The following is a 21,722-nucleotide window of genomic DNA, read 5'->3' as shown; positions in this document are numbered from 1 at the left end:
CGATCTAGTTAGTGCACCTGGCTCTTTGGTTGAGTTATTATCTTGCTGATAAGCCATATAGTAAACTCATCCCTTCCCATTATAAAACATGGCATCAGTAATGGGAACCCTGTCCTCATCGCAATGAGGTCTCAAACTGAACAAACAGTATCAGATGTCATGCAAACCCTTGCCGTAATACTAATAATAACTATGAACTTGATTTCAATGCTAAAAAAAAGCTCTGAAATCGCGGCAATACAAGATGGCTCATAATTACATGGAGCCTATGACTGACAAGGTGGAGGAGGAAGAGGAGACGTCATGTTATCTGGCTTCAGTCCACCCTCTGGCTCAGAAGAAGACTCTAGGTGAAAGAAGCATCACTGTGGAGTCATATTTTCCTATGCCACAACCTCCAAGGCTAGAGACTATGTCTTTGCCCAATTTTTTAAGACTCAGAGGGCACCCACTCCCAACCAGTCCTCATCACACTGTCGTATAAAATGGCTTCAGGATCAGGCAATCGTCCTTTAAGGAACAGGCTGCTCCTCCAGTTAACATCAACTCAACCACCCTTCATAAGTCCTCAGCAGGCTGCTGAGACAACCATTCTCTTTGGGCAAGGTTTAGACAGTACCTGATCCAGTGATTTGTCCAAGGTTCTGAAAGATTGTGGTTTGCTTTGCCTGTTCTCATGTATAGCCTATCAAGCATTATGCTGCTCTATCAGACTTGGCTTTGCCCTGTTGAGGACTTTGCCAGGGGGAGAGGAGGAGGAGGAGGAGATAATGATGGTGGTGCTGAACACAGCTAAGTTTCAGAATCAACATGAAGGACCTTAATTTATACTGTCCACAAGGTTCCCTTTCCAGTTCTTATGAGAAATGACATTTTTCTCTTGGATCAAACCACCCATACCTCAGTTCTCTAGTTCAAAGCAAACCTATATCCAGGATTTGGAGAACTTTTGTGTCAGAAATGGATTACAACCGTAAGCTAGGGATCATGCCAAGGGTTGGAGCTGGGATACAGGGGAACCAAGGGTTGGAACCAGAAAATAAGACAAGGCAAGGTTTAGAAACTCTTAAGCGTATCACTGCCAGGCCCAGGCTTTATAGCCCCTTCCTGCTGAGGACAGTCAATGGCCAGACTTGCTGTGCAAGAGCACAGAGCCATGTATTCTAAATTCTAGTCCCAGTAGCTTCTCACATCCTAGCAAGATGCCATCAGTTGTTGTCCTTAACCTGGAAGGTGTGGAGTGTGCAAATGGAGAATTCTCTCACACTACTTCTGTCGTTCTACAGTGTTCTGTGCAGAATGAGAATATTAGTGTCCTTCAGGTGGTGAGCCTTTTGCTGATCTTAGAGTCTGAACAAAGGTTCTTCTCCAAATCCCCCTTCTGAGGTTGGCCTTTTCAGCTGTGGCTCCCATCTGTGGAATACAGTGAGGTCCACATGGCACCTTCATTGATATCTTTTTGGCACCAGGTAAAGACTTACCTTCCCCCCCCCCAAGAATTTCATAGACTGAGATTATACTATCTGTTATTAGTATGCTGCCAAAGCTTCCTGTGGCTGCATGGGGGTGCTTTTTTCAAATTGTGTTGTTTTTATAATATTATGTTTTTGTTTTTGTTTTTAACATTGTTGTAAGTCATTTGGAGACCTTCAGGTAACAAGTGACCAAGAAATCTATTATTATTAATATCTATCTATCTATTTATTACCCTCTAGACCTGGGCCTAGTTCAATGAACAAAGTTGCCTTCTTGTCCCCATTCCCACATCTATCTGCAGAAGACTGTGGAGAATGGAACACTGGTTTTCTTGAGAAGATCTTCATAATCTTCATAATCTCTGACAGGGAATCACAAGATCTTCTAGAAGAAGGTAAGACTCCTGTAAGCAATGCACTGTGCAAAGCAGAAGTAGGATATCCTGTAATGTGAGGCAACCCTTGAGCCAGAAATGAGTTAGATAAAAAGGAAAGAAAGATGTGAGAGGAAGAAAGCAATGCTAAATGGTAATCAATGCTTCTAAACTTTAATATAGGATCTTCTAGACCTTTATCTCAAATATGTTTTAAACTGACATTGTAATTGACTTCATCAGTCTTGAAAATTGTCACTGCAAGTCAGACAGGCTGCCTGCACAGATTCTGCAGTTAGGAAATAACATTAGCAAATGCTTATTGCTAAATGAAATTTTCTAGCTACAATTTATTCCACAGAGTGGATTTTATTTTGTTTTAAACATCCACTGGCAAAATGAAATCAGCAGACCATAAGAAGAGACCATAAAAGTTTAGTGACAATGAAAAGTCACTTGGTGAAAAGAAATCCACAAAGTCCACAGCACCGAGACTCATCACCTAGACCAGGAGAGACTCTCTAGATGGACTACAGCATATTTCAACCCTGACTACTGGCCATGTTGTCTGGGGCTGATGAGAGCTGGAGTCAAGCAACATCTGTAGGGGCACATATTCTCCACCCCGACCCCTACACTGATAGTTCCATCATCACTGATACAGGACTTTATTTGATGGGACATTGGAATATGTCCTCAATATACTCACACAGAAAAGTGGAGACAAGGGGAAGAGGGGAAAGCCCAATGCACTGTTGTCCCTATAGGCAGAATTGGGATCATGGAGCAGCATTTCTCTTGGCTGTGAGTGGTTTGCTCTCTCTGCAGCAACTCTCGGTTATAGCCACTAGTAGCAAACAGCAGGGTGGGGCAACAATGCTTACCTGACTGTGGAATCACTGCTGCTTACTGGGAGGGACAGTGGGAGACGTATGGTGATGGGGAGGTTGCCACTATGTAAATGCATCAGCAGGAGTGCCGTATTGGCTCTGTCAATACATTTGCACAGCATCAATCTCCCTGCTGCCTTGCCTGTCTCACTCTCCCTCCCGGTAAGTAGCACTAACTCCACTGCTGGGAGGTCAGGAAAGCACAGCTGCCACAACCTCCCTTCTCCTACTGGTAGTCCCCCCATGCACCATCAGTCCCTCTTCTCCTTTCTTTATACTAGAGTTGAAAGTATGAGGAACCTGTGATCCTCCATATGTGGTTGGTTTCCAATTCCCATCAGCTCCAGCCAATGGTCAGAGATGATGGGAGTTATAGTACAACAACAACAGGAAGGCCATACATTCCCCACGCCTGTTCCAGGGTCACTGTCCTTAGGTGCTTATGCCCCTAAACCATATTGGGTTGGCCCATAACTATTCCTGAACCATCTTATTATGTTCCAAAGGTGCAGCCAAGGCCTCCAATGGTGCAGTACTTCATACTGTCTAACCAGATAATTTTGTGTGTGCGGGAGTATATATTTATCTGTCCTATCCCTGTAACTGATAAAAGATTTCATTTGCACTCCTTAAATCACTTATATATGTAGGTTAGTCCCTTTCATGGCAATGAGAATGTTCCAGAGTCAGTGCTTTAAGAACTACAGTCCTGGTGAAGTTCAAATCAGTGGTGTGAAATGATGATACAACAAAGATTTGCATGTGTAGATATCTCTATCTCTATCTCTCTATCTCTCTACACACACAGGAACATAGAAAGCTGCCTTATACTGAGTCAGACCACTGGTCCATCGAGCTCAATATTGCTGCATCCCACCTGGATTAGCCTTGTGACCCACCTGTGGGTCCTGACCCACTAGTTGAAGACCTATAGTCTATGCTGACTGACAGTGGCTCTCCAGAGGTGGGAGACTCTCCCAACCATACCTGGAGATGCCAGGGATTGAACTTGAGACCTTTGCATACAAGACAGATGTTCTACCACTGAGTCATGAACTTTCCCAGTACATCTACCTATCTACTGTGTCTGTCTATGTATCTATCGAGAGAGGAAGGAAGAGCATGGATTCAGCTAACAAATATCAGGAAAGACAAAAGTCAGAATTTCCAACTAATACAATAAATCACTTCAGCACTGCTTCACAGCCCTTCATAGCAGCCACAAAACAAGGCCTCAGGGAACTTGTCAAGTTGCCACTCACTCTCTCATCACCAAGAGCCTTGTACACCCTTTTTGTGTGTATGAGGAATCAAGTGGGTGGAATGTAGAAATAGAAAAGGCTTTAAAAAGACCTCTCTGATCTCCCTTTGTGGCAATTTGCTCCTTCCTAGGGATGCTGTGGAACTGAACTGTGAATATTTCCCACAAGGCTGTATGTTGCCAAAACTCCATGGGGGAAAAAGCCCCTCCTTAATTGCTCTAAGCTGCAATTTCTTATTTATTTGATTATAATGGTAAACCTACCCTCCCTCCAAGAAACTCAGGCAGGTGTACATAGAGATTATCTCAACAGCCCTGAAACGTGAATAAGGTTGAGGGACAATAAGCTGTATCCAGCTAAGTTCTCCTCAGAGAAAATCCATTAAAATTAATGAATCTTTGAAATGTCCTTTAATTTCATTGGGTCTACCATGAGTATGACAAATGTTAAATACAACCCGGTGATTGACCTAAAGCCATTACAAGCTTCAGGGCTAAGTGGGAAATTAAACCTAAATATCTTAGTCTAACTCCAGCACTCTGCTACAACAGCACACTGGTTCTCATGCAAGTCTCTTTGCATTCTGACAGTCATGTACATCAAAGCCCATCCCAGAGCTGGCATAAGAAGTCGGCATGATCAATGATTTGCCACAACCTTTCACTCCACCATGGTGCCTAGTAGTAAGAGTCCCTTGAGTCTCTCCCCCTCCTCCTTACCATTGCCCTCCCCCTTTGGCTCACTTGCTCACTCAATCTCTCCCTTTGGCCCATAGTGTATGGACAAATAATGGTAGTGAGGAAGAGGCCTGAGAGACTTGTTAAATGGGAGGACATAAATACCTCACATCCATCCATCCATCCATCCATCCATCCATCCATCCATCCATCCATCCATCCACCCATCCATCCATCCATCCATCCATCCATCCATCCATCCATCCATCCATGCATCCATCCATCCATCCATCCATCCATCCATCCATCTAAGAATACATTTGTGTTATACCACTGTCTAGGGATGGAAAGATCTGTCAATTTCAGTTCTCTCAGTTTCTCACTTTTCTAATGTTAAATTCAGTCCTTTACATTTCTGCAGCAATCTGTGATTTTTTTTAAAAAAAAATCCTCATGAAAATTCTCCACCATTTTAGTGCAAATTTCTCTAAATAAACACATTTTTGTAGGCAGTTTTAATAAACGTACACATTTTTGCAAGCAATATCTCATCACATCATGCCTTTTTGCATGTTATATTCACTCATATATTCATTTTTATGCACATTTTCTCCAAATATATGCATATTTGTAACTATTGTTTGGTTGGCAAGCTGCATCCCAATATTCTAATAAATGTGAATTTCAAAGGATGGCTGTGTGTCGGTTCTCAAATTATTTCAGAAAGTGCAAATTTGATCGATTCTGCTTGAAATGCGAACTGAATCAAAATTCTCCCCCATCCCTACATCTGTCAGAAGCACTATGCCTCAGAATACCAGCTGCTTGGAATCACCAGTGTGGAGAGTGTTATTGCACTCTATGCAGCTATGGGAGAACTAGAAAAGGTTGATCAAATGCAATGATGTATCACTGAACACCAAAGTCAGGATCATTCAGAACATGGTATTCCCAATCTCTATGTATGGATGTGAAAGTTGGACAGTGAAAAAGGCAGATAAGAGAAAAATCAACTCATTTGAAATGTGGTGCTGGAGGAGAGCTTTGCACATACCATGGACTGCGAAAAAGACAAGTAATTGGGTGTCAGAACAAAGTAAACCAGAACTGTCACTAGAAGCTAAAATGATGAAACCAAGGTTATCATACTTTGGACACATAATGAGAAGACATGATTCACTAGAAAAGACAATAATGCTGGAACAAAACAGAAGGAAGTAGAAAAAGAGGAAGGCCAAGCAAGAGATGGATTTATTGCATAAAGGAAACCACAGACCTGAACTTACAAGATCTGAACAGGGTGGTTCATGACAGATGCTCTTGGAGGTTGCTGATTCTTAGGGTTGCTGTAATCTACTTGAAGGCACATAACAACAACAATTGCAGCCCAATATGTTCTGGATATTGAAAGACCCTTTATCAACAGCAATCTGTAAAAATACATATGAACAACATTAAAATCAATTGTAGAATGTGCTTAGGAATATAACCTACAGTACAACATTTATAAGCTTGTCTATTAAGAATAAACAATGCCATAATCTGCTGGAGGCTGACTCATAAACTGAATCAATAAGGAAAAGAGACAACTGAAGTGAAACATAGTATTAATTCTTGTTGAATCTTGGGCGCATGTTTATTTTCAGGGGCATGTGAAGTTTTTATGCTTCTGTTCTGTCCTCTAAGAGCCAGTTACTCCTATACATTTTGTTTGTATAATTGACTAGATAACAGTGTGTGATGTATATAAGACATTCACCTTTGTATTCATCTCTGTTCTTTTTCTAAGTTCACGCTTTTTCAAATCAGAGCAGCTCTGGAAGAAATTTCCCAGTTTGAGATGTATGTACAGTTCTGTGGAGTTTTAATGCAAAGTTTTATTTTGAACTATGTTTCATTTCAGTTGTAAATAGGCCACCTTTCATTGTAAAAATAATAGGCAGTTTACCAAATCATTACAATAAACTAACAATAAAATATTTATACAGATATCTAAAGTTCACTAGACTTGGTACTAAGGATCACTGCCTAGGAATGCTTGCGTGAAGAGGTATGTTTTTACCAGTCAGTGGAAAACCTGCACCATAGGTGTCCATCGTATCTCTATAAGATATACATCTCTTTGTGGGGGACAAATAGCTCACAAAGGGGGGGCATTTTCAGCTCAGCAGTAGCTGCCAAGTGATCTTGCATCCAGACACTGACCTAACTGGAGATCTGCTTAGCTTGAGCAAGCCTGTTGTGTGGTCATGTGGTATGTAGCCTTCAGACCATGTTCTGGGATGCGTAACAGACCACAACAGAAAGAACTGCTAGAAAGAACTCATAAGAATTTTATAACTAAGAACTTTTCAGAAATGGTGACCCTACATCTATGGGATGCCCTCCCCAGGGAGGCTCAGCTAGCACTACTATTTGTTTGGTGGTCAAGTCTATGCTGGGTGCTGGGGGAGTGGAGGGATTATGGTTCAACCACCTTTCCATCTGTATTGTAGCGTTTTTTAAACATTGTACTCTGTGTTGGATTGTAAGTCCCTCTCAGACTCATGTGGAAAGTGACTCATCTATTGAAGCGATAACAGTAAAAGCAACAACAACTGGATTAGCTCCAGAGAATTCTAATGGCATTTCCCCATGTACCATCTTGCCCCAAGCCATTACTCCCACTCTACTTTTTTTTGCAATGAAATCAGTAAGGCTACCACTCCATCTTCAGATAACAACACAATTAATGCATGCTATTATTGCTGTTTTGCTGCTGTGTCTGAATGGAGTTGGTGTAATCTGCCATTAGACTTTAATTGCTAAGTGGTTTTCTTATGAATTACAAATCTGTCCATTAGGCTGGAATTCACTGACCAATTTATATGACTGTTGTCCCTTTAAATTCAACAGGACAGCCAAAGTATTTGTGTTCAGTGAATTGTCTTTTTAAAATACTGAATCTGAATATTGGCATATAGATCCTTCCTTCCCCCCCCCCATTGTAACAACCATATTTCCCCCACCCAATGCCTGTTGATATTTGCTGGGAGATGGGAATTTAGAAGGCCTTGAATGTATAACCTCCAATGGCCTCCAAGACACTGAGCTTTGAACAAGCTTCAGATTTTAAACTCGTGTGTTGTGACATTTCTATTTGTGATCGTTCATCTGTACAAGCAACTTATCCCTTGATATTGCAAACATCATGTGATGAACCATGCATGTGTGAACCAATGCTGCAGAAACACTGAATTTGTCATGGCTGCTTCATCAGAAAATTTCTCCCAGGGCTGCCACGCAATTAAAGGCTATAGTTCTCACCCCACTTACCCGGGAATAGGCACCACTGAATTCAGTGGGACTTGCTTCTGAGCAGACATATTTATTTTTTGTTAGTTACTTATTTCTTATGTTTATAGAAACCCAAGTCCGCATATATGCGGTTCCCAGGTGATCTCCCATTCTGACACTGACCAGACCCAGACCTGCTTAGCTTCAACAAGGCAGTGGCCTCATGTGTCTTCAAACCATAGCCTGGGATTGTGTTGTGACTTGTTCTTCTTGTGATGTTTAATTGATGAATAAGCTGATTAATTAATGGAGATATTGTTCAGCCCACCTCTGCTTTATTTGCATTTTCCACTTTTACCCCAGTTTGGATATAGTATTGGTTTTGAGAATTGTTAGCCCTCATTTATTTCCATCTGTTTTGTGTCCACCATGTGTGTAAGTGGAGAATGAGGAAATTAGTACAGGGGAACTTGGAGTGTTTCCACTTTAGTAGTCACTGGCAGGCAGAGATGGCAGGTAGAGGAAGGCAACTGGGCCAGCTGTCGAAAAGAGACCACCAATAGTTCTATAGATCTATCTATCTTTGCAACAAGGTATCCCAAATTCTGCAAGAAGGAACACAGAATTCTGAAACCTGGACACATTGTGCCTATTAGAGCCCTTAGTTTGCATAATTTGTTTTGTACATTTTTTGAAAAAATGCATAAACTATTTCGCTTAATTTAGTTCTGGGCAATGGCAAGTCAAATTCAGAGAACTAAAAGCCCCCATCTGGACCATTGACATCTTTCTGAGCACCCTCTCTGGCTTTTGAGGTTTTGCCAGGAATTGCTCACACATATCCATGCTTCTCTTTGTAATCATAAGGGCTAGAATACAGCTCTTTTTTAAAATTAAAGCTGAGACCCTCAAGAAACTGAATGTGGCACCTGAAACCTTCTGTATTTATTTCCTGCATTCCTGTGGAATAGCAGCATAAGCATAACTATGTCTATGAAATTCAGTGTATAATGTTGACCATAGCCACACCTTATCCTGAGCTATAGCAAGGACTATAGTGCTAGCTAATGTCAAGTTCTCTGGAATATATTGCTGCTAATATGAAATGTGGGTGCTTGCAAAGTAGCTGAGCAGCACCGACCAATTTCTCTGACATTTTGTAATAAGCAGGAATTGCATTCCTTTGACGTGGAGAAGAGGCTGTGTCTCTATCAGTGGTTTGCCATCCCTTCTTGTCTCCATCCTCAGAAATTGACCTTGAGGCTACCTCTTTATTAAGTCTGAAATCTGCACTTGCAATTTGTTTTGCAAAGAGTCTCTCTTGTCTAGACCTTGAGGCTCCTGGATTAAAGGTACAGTGTGGTATGGAAAGCAATAACCAGATTTTGGTGGTGGTGGGGTTATATAAAAAAGAAAGAGAAAAAATGCACGTAGTGTAAAATGCTGGATTTTATGCTAACAAATTCAGGTTAAAGACGAATATAAAAATACATATCTGTGTACACAGATACACTTGTGCTGTTGCTGGTGCAGAGTAGACTGTGGCCACATGGATATTGAACGGCATGCTAAGTTGCAGTCATATCACACCTATTCTCTGTCAGCCTGTTTGATTTCACTAATGTTAATTTACATGGCCTGAAATGGCTTGGGGACCAAATACTTAAATGGACTATGTGTCAGCCTGGCCATCAAGATCTTTGGATGAGGCCCCCTTAGGGACCCACTGTTAGATGAGGCCCAATGTGTGATGACCCAGTCAAAGGCCACCTTGATTGTATTGCCCTCTCTGTAGAATTCCTTGATACTGGAGATGTGTAGGGCTTCATCAATACTGCAGTTTCACCATTTATTGAAGATGCAGCTCTTAACCCAGGCGTTCAGGATCTCTTTATGAGTTATTAAATTAGGGTTCAGTACTTTATACTTCGCTCTACAATTGCTCTACAGGCAATTGGCAATGCTGTCTTGCTTCTGCCTTTTACATGGTTCTCATTATTTTATAATTTTTGCTGTTTGGATTATATGATTAAATAAATTTATGTATTTATTTGTGAATCACTTTGTGACTTCTTAATAAAAATTATTTATTTAGTCAGCTTATATCCCGCCCGACTAGCAAACAGCTCTCTGGGCAGCAAACATAGAAACATATACAATAATAAAATTACAAGATCAATATAACAAATATAAAAGTACATCATCTAAAATACCAATTACAACATTTACATAAATAACTTAGATTAAAATGCCTCAGAGAAGAGAAAGGTTTTAACCTGGCACTGAAAAGATAATAGTGTCGGCGCCAGGCATACCTCCTCGGGGAGACTATTCCACAATCCGGGGGCCACCACTGAGAAGGCCCTAGATCTTGTTACTACCCTCCGGGCCTCCCTATGGGTCGGGACCCGGAGGAGGGCCTTCGTAGTAGACCACAGTGTACGAGCCGGTTCATAATGGAAGAGGCATTCCTGCAGGTATCGTGGTCCCGCGCCGTATAAGGCTTTATAGGTTAATACCAACACTTTGAATCTGGCCCGGTAGCATATTGGAAGCCAGTGCAGGTGAGCCAGAACAGGTGTTATATGCTCAGACCGCTTAGTTCTTGTTAGCAGTCTGGCCGCCGTATTTTGCACTAGCTGTAGCTTCCAAACCGTCTTCAGAGGTAGCCCTACGTAGAGCGCGTTGCAGTAGTCCAAACGTGAGGTTACCAGAGCATGAACCACTGATGTAAGGTCCTGGGCTACCAACCAAAGTTGGTAAAACGCATTCCGTGCCACCGAGGCTACATGGGCCTTGAGTGATAGGGAAGAGTCTAAAACGACTCCCAAACTACGAACCTGATCCTTTAGGGGGAGTGTAACCCCGTCCAGGACAGGGTATGTATCCACCATCTGACCAGAGAAACCATCCACCAGCAGCATCTTAGTCTTATCCGGATTGAGTCTCAGTTTGTTAGTTCTCATCCAGTCCATTGTCGCGTCCAGACAACGGTTCAGCACATCGACCGCCTCACCTGAAGAAGATGAAAAGGAGAAGTAGAGCTGCGTGTCATCAGCGTACTGATGACAACGCACTCCAAAACTCCGGATGACTGCACCCAGCGGCTTCATATAGATATTAAAGAGCATGGGAGACAAGACCAAACCCTACGGGACCCCATATTGGAGAACCCACGGGGTCGAGCAATGTTCCCCAAGTATTATCTTCTGGAGACGGCCCGCCAAGTCGGAGCGGAACCACTGCCAAGCAGTGCCTCCAACACCCAACTCCGCAAGTCTCTCCAGAAGGCTACCATGGTCGATGGTATCAAAAGCCGCTGAGAGATCAAGGAGAATCAACAGAGTTACACTCCCTCTGTCTCTCTCCCGATATAGGTCATCACACAGGGCGACCAAGGCCGTCTCAGTGCCAAAACCAGGTCTGAAACCCGACTGAAATGGATCTAGATAATCGGTTTCATCCAATAGCGCCTGGAGCTGGTCAGCAACCACTCATTCCAAGACCTTGCCCAAGAATGGAACATTTGCCACTGGTCTATAGTTGTTAAAGTCCTCTGGGTCCAAGGAAGGTTTTTTCAGGAGTGGTCTCACCGCCGCTTCTTTCAGACAGCCAGGGACCACTCCCTCTCGTAAAGAGGCATTTATCACTTCCTTGGCCCAGCCAGCTGTTCCATCCTTGCTAGTTTTTATAAGCCAAGAGGATCACTAAGTGGTCTCAGGAAGGGCATTTATATCCCACCTGAATCATGAAGTGTTTTGCAGTGAAACCTCTGCTAAAACAAAGATCAGACAAGCCTTCAAAGGAGCTTGCATTGACACAGCTGCTAAAATGAAGGGGGGAAACCCTTCATTTTATCAGTGCCTTGCTGCCTGCAAGGTGCTTTGAAGTCCTGATCCTGGGACTTCAAATCACAGCCAAACTGAGCATGATTTAACTCCCCAGCACTTAAATCCCACTTAGTTTGGCAGGATTCAGTGCAAACCTCTTCCTGATTCAGGAAACAGATTGCACTGACTCAGATGGTGAAACAAAGGGGGAAAACCTTTGTTTTACCAGGGGTTTCCATCCTGCTCAGTGGTGGATTCAGATGCATGAGAGAATTTCCTGCAGGGAGCTCTCTTCTGTAGCTGAATCAAGCAGGATTGGCCTCCCTTCACATCAAATAATAATAATAATAATAATAATAATAATAATAATAATAATAATAATAATAATAATAATAATAATAATAATAATAATAATAATAATAAATTTATTAGTCGCCCATCTGGCTGGATGTCCAGCCACTCTGGGTGACGTACAAGATAAAAACAATACATTAAAACGTTAACATTTAAAACCATAACAATAAAAACCTAACCCACCCCAAAAGCCTGCCTGAAGAGCCAGGTCTTCAAGGCCCGGCGGAAGCTTATCATAGAAGGGGCATGGCGGAGATCATTTGGGAGACAGTTCCACAGGGTGGGGGCCACTATTGAAAAAGCCCTCTCTCTAGTCCTCACCAGTCTGGCTGTTTTAACCGGTGGGATCAAGAGAAGGTCTTCTGAGGCTGATCTTGTTGAGCGGCATCCCTGACGATGCTGGAGGTGCTCCTTCAGATAGACTGGGCTAAAACCGTATAGAGTTTTAAAGGTCAAAACTAACACCTTGAATTGGGCCCGGTAAACAACCGGTAGCCAGTGCAACTCCTTCAGCACTGGAGTGATATGATCTTGCCGGCGGCTGCCTTTAATCAGACAAGCCGCCGCATTCTCTACCAGTTGCAGCTTCCGGACCGTTTTCAATGGTAACCCCACGTAGAGCGCATTACAGTAATCTAGGCGAGAGGTGACCAGGGCATGTACTACCAGTGGGAGCAGATGGTTGGGAAGGTAGGGGCGCAGCCTCCGTATCAGATGGAGTTGATACAGTGCCGCCTGGCTCACAGCCGAGACTTGAGCTTCCATGGTCAGCTGGGAGTCAAGAATGACCCCCAGGCTGCGGACCTGGTCTTTCAGGGGCAATTGTACCCCATTGAGCACCAGGTCCACATCCTCCAGCCATTGGGGATGCATGGGGAGGTCAATCCTACTTAGCACTGTGTTCGGGTGTGGAAAGAGAGTCCCCTGCCAGCTGCAGTGAACTCTTTCCCACACTCATACTCAGCAGGATTGACCTCCCTGCTTATCAACTGATGCTCAGGCATCCAATCCTGTTTTGCGCAATGCTCCAGAAGATCCCAGAAACCAGCTTGTTGCTGGGTGCTACTGCAAGGGAGCTTTGCAGGTGCTGCCAAGTTTGGCCTGTAGTCCAGAGATTCCCCACCTCTGAGATAAAATAGGGGAGTTAGGACCATGCACACCACCTTGAGCTCCTTGTAGGAAAGATGGGACATAAATAAAACAAATAATGTGCTCTTTGTGATTTCCTAAGACTCTTGTCAAAAAGCCAGTAAAATTTGGCTCAGAAGCAGATTGAAGAAAATTGTTTTGTTCTCATTTCTTAACTTTTTTTTTTTAGAAGGAAACAAAAAAGTCCTTCTTGGTGTGTGTGTGTGTGTGGTTGTTTTTTCCTCCTTCTGGCAACAACATTTTAAATAGGAAATTGCACATTCAGGTGTGCCTAATGAACACGTGGGCACTTAAGCACCACCTTGAACTTTCAAACAGAAAGCTATTAAAATGCTGTTCTGTGAATACTGGGCTCTCAGCAGCAATTGCTTTTTACTGCTCAGGTAAGAGATGCATTTAAAATAGTTGCCCTGCATAATCTGCTATGGTTGTTTTTTAAAAAATATACTTTGGCAACAGTGATTACGGGGGTGGGGAAGACTGCCTGGAAATATTTTGAGGGCCACAGAAGGGAGCTCAGTGAGTGCTGTTGTCCAACCCCCTATCTAGAGGCTGGACATTCTAGAGCTAAATCAGAATTCCCATGGGATGTGCCTGTGCCAGGGCTACACCATTTCACTAGAGAGAACCAATGTGGGAATTCTCCCCCACATAAACTATTTTGAGCACATAGAAAGCCAGGGCTGTAGTTCAGTGGCAGAGTATCTGCTTTGATGCAGAAAGTCCCAGGTTTGATCTATGTCATCTCCAGATGGAGTAGGAGAGGACCATGTCTGAAATCCTGGAGAGCCGCTGCCAATCAGCGTAGACAATACTGAGTTCAATGGACCAATTGTCTGACTCAGTATAGCTTCCGATGTTCTATGTAAGGTAGGGATGGGTGAGAAATTCAATTCAGTTTGCATTTCAAGCCAAATTATCAAATCCACACTTTCCAAAACAAAATGGGAACCAAAACACATCCATCCTTCAAAATTTGTGCTTATTTGAATTGTGCAGTTCAGTTTGCCAGCCAACCAATGTTTACAAAAATGCATATATTAGGGAAAGTGTGAAAATATGAGTGAAAAAGACATACATAAAAGGCACTGTATGACAAGACATTGCTTGCAAAACTGTGTCCATTAGTTAAAACTGTCTACAAAAATGTGTTTATTAGGATAAATTCACCATTAAATGGTGCAGAAGTTTCGTGAGGATTTTTTTAAAACACACACACATTTCTGCAGAAATATGGAGAATTATGGAGAACTGGATTTAAGATCTTTCCATCCCTAATGTGAGGTAACATAAGAACTAGAAAGCTGCCTTATACCAAACTAGACCCTTGGTTCATTCAGTTCAGTCTTGCCTACACTGACTGAGCAACACTTGAGGATTTTGTTTAGATGGGGTCTCTCCCAGCCCCACCTGGAGATGGTGGAGATTGATACTAGGACCTTCTGCATACAAAGCAAATGCTCTGCCAGTGAGCTATAACCCTTCTCCTAAATTCTGGGCTATCTGCTTCCCTCCCATGAAAGTTTTGTATGAAGAAACTTTTTCTTTAGTTGGTGGTGTAGTCAAAGATGCAAATCCCCAACCTGCAGTTTGAAACTTGCATTTCATTTTTATGTTCATTTCAGATTTTTTATGAATTTCATCCAAATATGGATAATTGGGGGGGGGAATGCCTTGAGATGCTTGTTTATGCTGCTTGTCCCTTAGCATTAAAATGCTAATTGTTACTCAGAAATGCACGGAGTGCTGCAATTATATCCAAGAGAGTACAATCTGTCCACCTCTGCCCTTCTTTCACATACTTTGTGGGGAAGAAGAAAAAGAAGAAGAAGGTGGCACAGAGTGTAAACCCTTGTGAGCCCATATATATATATTCCTTTACAGAACAAACTGCACTATGAGCCCATATTAGTTTCATAACCACTGTCATGGTTTCCACCAAAGAGTCCTGGAAAGTGTAGTTTGTGGAGGATGATGTATATTTTCTTTTGGGGATCCCTGGCCCTCCTCACCAAATCACAGCTCTCACAATTTCGTAGAGTGAAAGAATTGCTATTAAACCAAGTTTGGTTTGCTGCATAGATAGACTCTAAAAAGAAACCTTTCCCATTTTAAAGTTACGACATCCCCCAAAAAACCCCACACAGACAATATTTTAGGGACCATGCTTATGCACTAAGGTTCATGCCACACATTTATTCTTAATATTTTTTCCCTCTAGATATCTTTCCCATGTTCATCGCTGGGATGTAACACAAAACAAAACCTTTCTTGATCAGCTCCTTTCCTTCTCTTGCTTTTAGCGGTGGAGGGATATCACTGCAATGGCCAAGGTCATAATCTGTTGCCCAAGCAACAGATGAGAAAAGAGGACATTGTGACAATGAGGGGAGAATTTTATATAGACACCCACAACTGCAATTCACTCTTCAGCAAGTACTAAAGGAGAGGCACCTGTGGAGAAACTAAGTCAGGAGGAACGAGAAAATAAGTAAGCAAAAGATGGATGAGAAATATGGTCATCCTGTCTCAACATGGATTTTGTAGAGCTGGAAGCATTGCATATAAAGGGTGAAGCCCAACGATTAAGTGGTTGGAGTGTTTCCCCTATGAGGAAAAGCTTAACCGTTCGTAGTTTTTTAGTGTAGAAAAACAAAAGATAACTAAGGAAGAGCATGACAGAGGTTTATGGCATGGAGGAAGCAGACAGATATGTCTCCACAAGATGTTGTGGTGGCCAACAACTTGGATGGTTTTAAAAGAGAATTAGACCAATTCACTGAGGATAATGGCTACTAGATACGATGGCTACGAGCCCTTCCAGATGCGGCCTTTGCAGCACTATCATGCCTGATTTGTTTATTTCAGATTTTCCTGCATGGTTTCATATGATGTTGTGGCTATTCTGCTGGTGTTCCAGAATGATGTAAGTGCCGGGCTGATTTTTCTTCCAGAGTGTGACTTGATAGATAATGGCAGATGGTCCCAGGCTATGGTCTGAAGGCACTTGAGTCCACCATCTTGTTGAAGCTAAACATGTCTGTGTCTGGTCAATGCTTGGATGGGAGACGATCTGGGAACCACATTCATGCCACCTTGGCTTCCTGGATGAAAGAAAGGCAGGTATACATGTTAAGAAAATAAAATTAATAAAAGATATTACTGAAAGAAGTTATGGCATTAGCTGTCATGGAGACAGCAAGAGTCGGATTTCTACTGACAGAACAATTAAAGAATTCTGGAATACTAAGGGTGATTTTTTAAAAACAAAAACAAAATACATGCATGAGTATAAGTCTGTTTACCCAGGCGTTTAATGGCTGAAGGAGACTGTTCCTGGAAACTCAGAGATCACTGGATGAAAGTGTGTGTGTTTTAATCTGTAACTGTTTTTAGAATGTTTTCTCTGGACCTGTTTTCAGATTTTTTTTCGATTACTTTTCGAATGCCTGTGTTGTTGCTAAATTGTTTTGTTGATGCATTAGCCACTCTGGGCTCCTTCGGGAGGAAGAGTTGTATATAAATTCAAATAATAAGATCCTCCGTGGCGCAGAGTGGTAAGCGGCGGTAACACAGCTGAAGCTCTGCTCACGGCCGGAGTTTGACTCCAACAGAAGGAGGAAGTCGAATCTCCGGTAAAAGGGGTCGAGGTCCACTCAGCCTTCCATCCATCTGTGGTCGGTAAAATGAGTACCCGGCATATGCTGGGGGTAAAGAAAGGCCGGGGATGGAACTGGCAATCCCATATATACAGTCTGCCTAGTAAACGTCACAAGACGTCACCCTAACAGTCGGAAACAACTCCCACTACAAGTGCGGGGACACCTTTACCTTTGCCTTTAATAATAATAAGCTGGAGCTTTACTTGTTGAATACTAAAATGGGGAGGGTGTGCGTGGCATTTTAGGAGTGGATGTTCCCTCAGAACACATCCCAATAATGATATGGATAACAAAATGTGGTTTTACTCTTCAAAAAGAGTAGGAATTATTCCGATGGTGTGGAAGATTTTTGTTTTGTTTCACAGAATGTATATACTACATGACTGGAAAAAAAACACCTCTAAGCAATTTATAAAAACATTAAAATTATAAATAAAACAGTTAGAAACAAGTAACAAAAATAAAAAGCAGTAAACTAAAAAGAGATTATAGAACATTTCAACCTCTATGTGTCTGGATAGGCTTGCTTAAACAGAAATGTTTTAAACAGGTGCCAAAAAGAATTCAGCAAAGACACCTGTCTGAATTCAATAAGCAGGGAGTTCCAAAGTGCAGGTGCTGCCAAATTAAAACAAGGGTTTCTTACAAGTGTGGAACAAGTATTATGTGGTCTCAAGCTGTTATGGGCTGTTAAGATCCATGGTGCTTCCACAAAAGAAATGATAATTAAAAAATATTGTGTGTATGCCACTATCAACACTCCATCTGGTTGAAGCTGAACGAAGCTGAACGTTGGAAGATGCCAGACAGACAAAAGAAAGTTCTTCACTCAGTGCATAGTTAAACTGTGGAATTAGCACCCACAAGAGGCAGTGATGGCCACCAACTTGTACGGCTTTAAAAGAAAATTAGACAACTTCATGGAGGATAAAGCTATCAGTGGCTACTAGCCATGATGGCTGTGCTTTATCACCATAGTCGGAGGCAGTATGATTCTGAAAACCAGTTGCCGGAAGCCACAGGAAGGTAGAGTGCTCTGTCCTGCTTGCAAGCTTCCCATGGGAATCTGGTTGGCCACTGTGAGAACAGAATGCTGGTCTACATCAGCCACTGGCCTGATCCAGCAGGCTCTTTTCTGTTCTCATGCCTTTTGTTCTCTCTCTGCTGTCAGAGACAATGGTAGCGGCTGTCAGGGCAGAGGGACAGCAGCGCTTCTCTGACCTCCTATGGCTGACATTGCTGCAACTTACAACAAAGTGGAGGGGCAAAGTGGTGGCAAGGTTGGTGAAAACACATTGGTGGGAGTGACGAATTGGCTCTGCCAGTGCTCTTGCACCACACTGACCTCAATGCCACATGGTCCATTTTGGTAACCACATGTATGACAGTGACAGGAGGTCAGCTGAAGCTCTGCTGCCTGGGAGGCAGTATGCCTCTGAATACCTGTTGCTGTAGATCACAAGTGAGGAGAGTGCTGTTATCATAGAATCATAGAATAGTAGAGTTGGAAGGGGCCAACTTAAGGATGGAAAATAGAATATCGGTGGACAGCAAAAGAGGTTTAAAGATATTCTCAAAGCTAATCTAAAAAAATGTAACATAAGCATCGAGAACTGGGAAGCCTTGGCCCATGAGCATCCCAATTGGAGGTCGGCCATTATCAAAGGTGCTATGGACTTTGAAGAAGCACGAGTACAGGGCGAAAGGGACAAATGAGGAAGACACCTCAAGCAAATCCTCATTGTGACCACCTTCCATCTGGAAACCTGTGTCCTCACTGTGAGAGGCTATGTGAATCCAGAATTGGCCTCCACAGTCACTTACGGACCCACTGTTAAATACCTTATCCTGGACCACAATCTTACTCGGCCACGAGTGATCGTCAATGAATGAATGATAAGGCCATCAAGTGCAACCCCTTCACAATGCAGGAATCCAAATCAAAGCATTCCTGACAGATGGCTGTCCAGCTGCCTCTTGAATGCCTCCAGTGTTGAAGAGCCCACTACCTCTCTAGGTAATTGATTCCATTGTCGTACGGCTCTAACAGTTAGGAAGTTTTTCCTGATGTCCAGTCGAAATCTGGCTTCCTGCAACTTGAGCCCATTATTCCATGTCCTGCACTCTGGGACAATCGAGAAGAGATCCTGGCCCTCCTCTATGTGACAACCTTTCATGTACTTGAAGAGTGCTATCATATCTTCCCTCCATCTTCTCTTCTCCAGGCTAAACATGCCCAGTTCTTTCAGTCTCTCCTCATAGGACTTTGTTATGTTCATGACCTGCTTGTGGGCGTCCGCTAGGCAAATGGCTGGCCACTGTAAGAACAGACTGCTGGTCCAGATGGGCCTTTGGCATAGGCTAGCAGGCTTTTAGTGTGTGTGTGTGTGTGTGTGTGTGTGTGTGTGTGTCCCTCTCATTTAATATTAGAAGTTGGGGTCACCCAATTAAACTGAGAAACCTGATTAATTTATACAATTAACTGCTACAAGATATGGTGATAGCCATCTTTGGTGACTTAAAAGACCAATTTAAGAACAGCTGTTCAGAGGCAATTAACCAGCTGAGGTAGATTCTAAGTTCAGAGACACTGCGCCTCTGAATACCGGTGGATTGGAACAAGTAAACAAAGTAGACCTGTTGCTTTTTTTCAATGCATGTGAGCTTCTCGGGCAATATCTGCATCATACATTTAAAGCACTCTTATACCACTAACAGTCAAGGCTTCCCCACCCCCCAAAAGAATCCTAGGAACTGTAGCTTTTTCGGAGTGCTGACCTCACTGAGCTACAATTCCCAGCACCCTTATCAAACTACAATTCCCAGGATTCTCCATGACTGTTAAAGTGGTATAAGAGTGCTTTGAATGTAAGGTGTGAATGTGATCTCAGAAGCAATCTGTTGGTCACCATGTGAAGCAGGATGCTGGACTTTTTAATTATATTTCCATAAAGTCTTACACAATTACAAAAGTGATTACAAAAAGAAACCTTTAACAACATGAACATAAAATACCATACAGATATAGAAGCATAATGAAAGTATAATTAAGACAGAGTACGCGACAGGGTGCTGGCCTTATTATTTTAAGTTAGTCATGACTAACTTAACTCCAATTATTTCAGTGGGTCTACTCTGAGTTTTATTTAGTGGGCTACAACCCTTGTATGCAACCCATATTTAAAACCACTGTTACTCTTGCAAAATCGATGCCCCTTTAGGTGCTCCTCCTTAGGTGAATCATACATTTTCCCACTGATCCCACATCTTTGATATTTGGAGTGGAGATCCTTTGCAGCTGCAGGTGCTGGAGCAGCGCAAGATCATCTAAGTTTTCTTGCACGAGGCACCATTAAAAGTCATTTTATGGCTGTCCCATTATTAGAACGACGGTACCAATGAGGCAGACAACTCTTCCTTTGGTACCGAGGGATAAATGTAACCATTCTGTTGGTGATTAATGGTGTCGACAGAGAGACCAAACACAACAAGAATTAGCATTACATTTGACCTTGTAATCATTTAGCACCAAACTAGGAGCTGAAGACAGCTGTCCACATTTCCTCGCTGATTGGCACAGGAAATGTAGAAAAGACAAGCTAAGGTTTTGCAATTGTTGTCAAACATATTTCCAGCAGGATGAGTGAGTTTGAGGTGGGAGATTATATAATTTTCCAGCACGAAGGAGGTTAGTTGCACATTGCATGACAAAAAAGCATTATCTCAGTAATATGATACAGAGGGTTTCATTCAACAGTGTGTGTTTTTCTGATATGCAGTTTTGGCAACATTTTACAGAACTATTCACCTGAGGTCTTTTGTTGGGTGTTTTTGTTTTCTTCTTCTTGTTTGTTTTTGTTTGGGTTTTTTTTTTGTACTGAAAGAAGCAAAAGGTAGAAGAAGAAGAAAAACAAGACTAGTCTTTGGAGTGCAATTGTGTCTTCAAGATACCGTGACTGAACTGGTTCTTCAAAACTGTGTGGGAAGGAAATGGGACTGTTGAAGCAGAAACTGGGAATGTTATTAGGTTTGTGTGCGTGTTTTCCCTCTCCGTACTTACATAGAACACAAGTTTTATAGACCCAAATCTGTCTCCATTGCACAGATGATGCAAAACAATTACGAGAAATGTGTGCATGTGCCATGGGAAGGCAACAAAGAAGGGCAACAATTTTGGATCATAGGAAAGATCCACCTATGAAAGCAGAGATGGGGAAATGCTTCCTGCCTGCGGGTCAAATGCCTCAGTCCCCCAACCCCCATGGGCCATATTGACAGGTGGATGGGGCCACCCACCTGTCACTCTTCTGATGTCACAATGACATCAGGTCATGCTGTTTTCCTTTGCCTGCATGGTTTGAAATCAAACCGTGAGGGCAAAGGGACAGGGCTTTGCAGGTGCTAACAATTAGGTGTCATCAATGAGCAAGGCCACTGCATCCTATCACCAGTCAGCGATGCCTGTACAACCTGTCACAAATCAGTGATGCCTGCATATCCTGCTTGTTGCAGGGAGCCATGTCTTTACATGCCCCACACTTATATGAGGTGTAGGAGAGGTAGGTGTGGCTTGTCCGAAATGGCCTCATGGGCCAAGTGGGGAGATCTGCTGGGCCTCATTAGGTCTGCAGGCCAGAGTTCCCCCACACTATACTAAAACATCCTTTTTTTCCCTTCCAGTACTGATCAGCCACTACAGCTATACTACCCTGAACATGCCCAAACTCCTCTGATCTCGGAAGCTAAGTATGGTCAGGCCTGGTTAATACTTGG

The sequence above is a fragment of the Rhineura floridana genome, chromosome 16 (assembly GCF_030035675.1).
Source record: "Rhineura floridana isolate rRhiFlo1 chromosome 16, rRhiFlo1.hap2, whole genome shotgun sequence".
NCBI lineage: Eukaryota > Metazoa > Chordata > Lepidosauria > Squamata > Rhineuridae > Rhineura > Rhineura floridana.
This window is presented reverse-complemented; position numbering follows the sequence as displayed.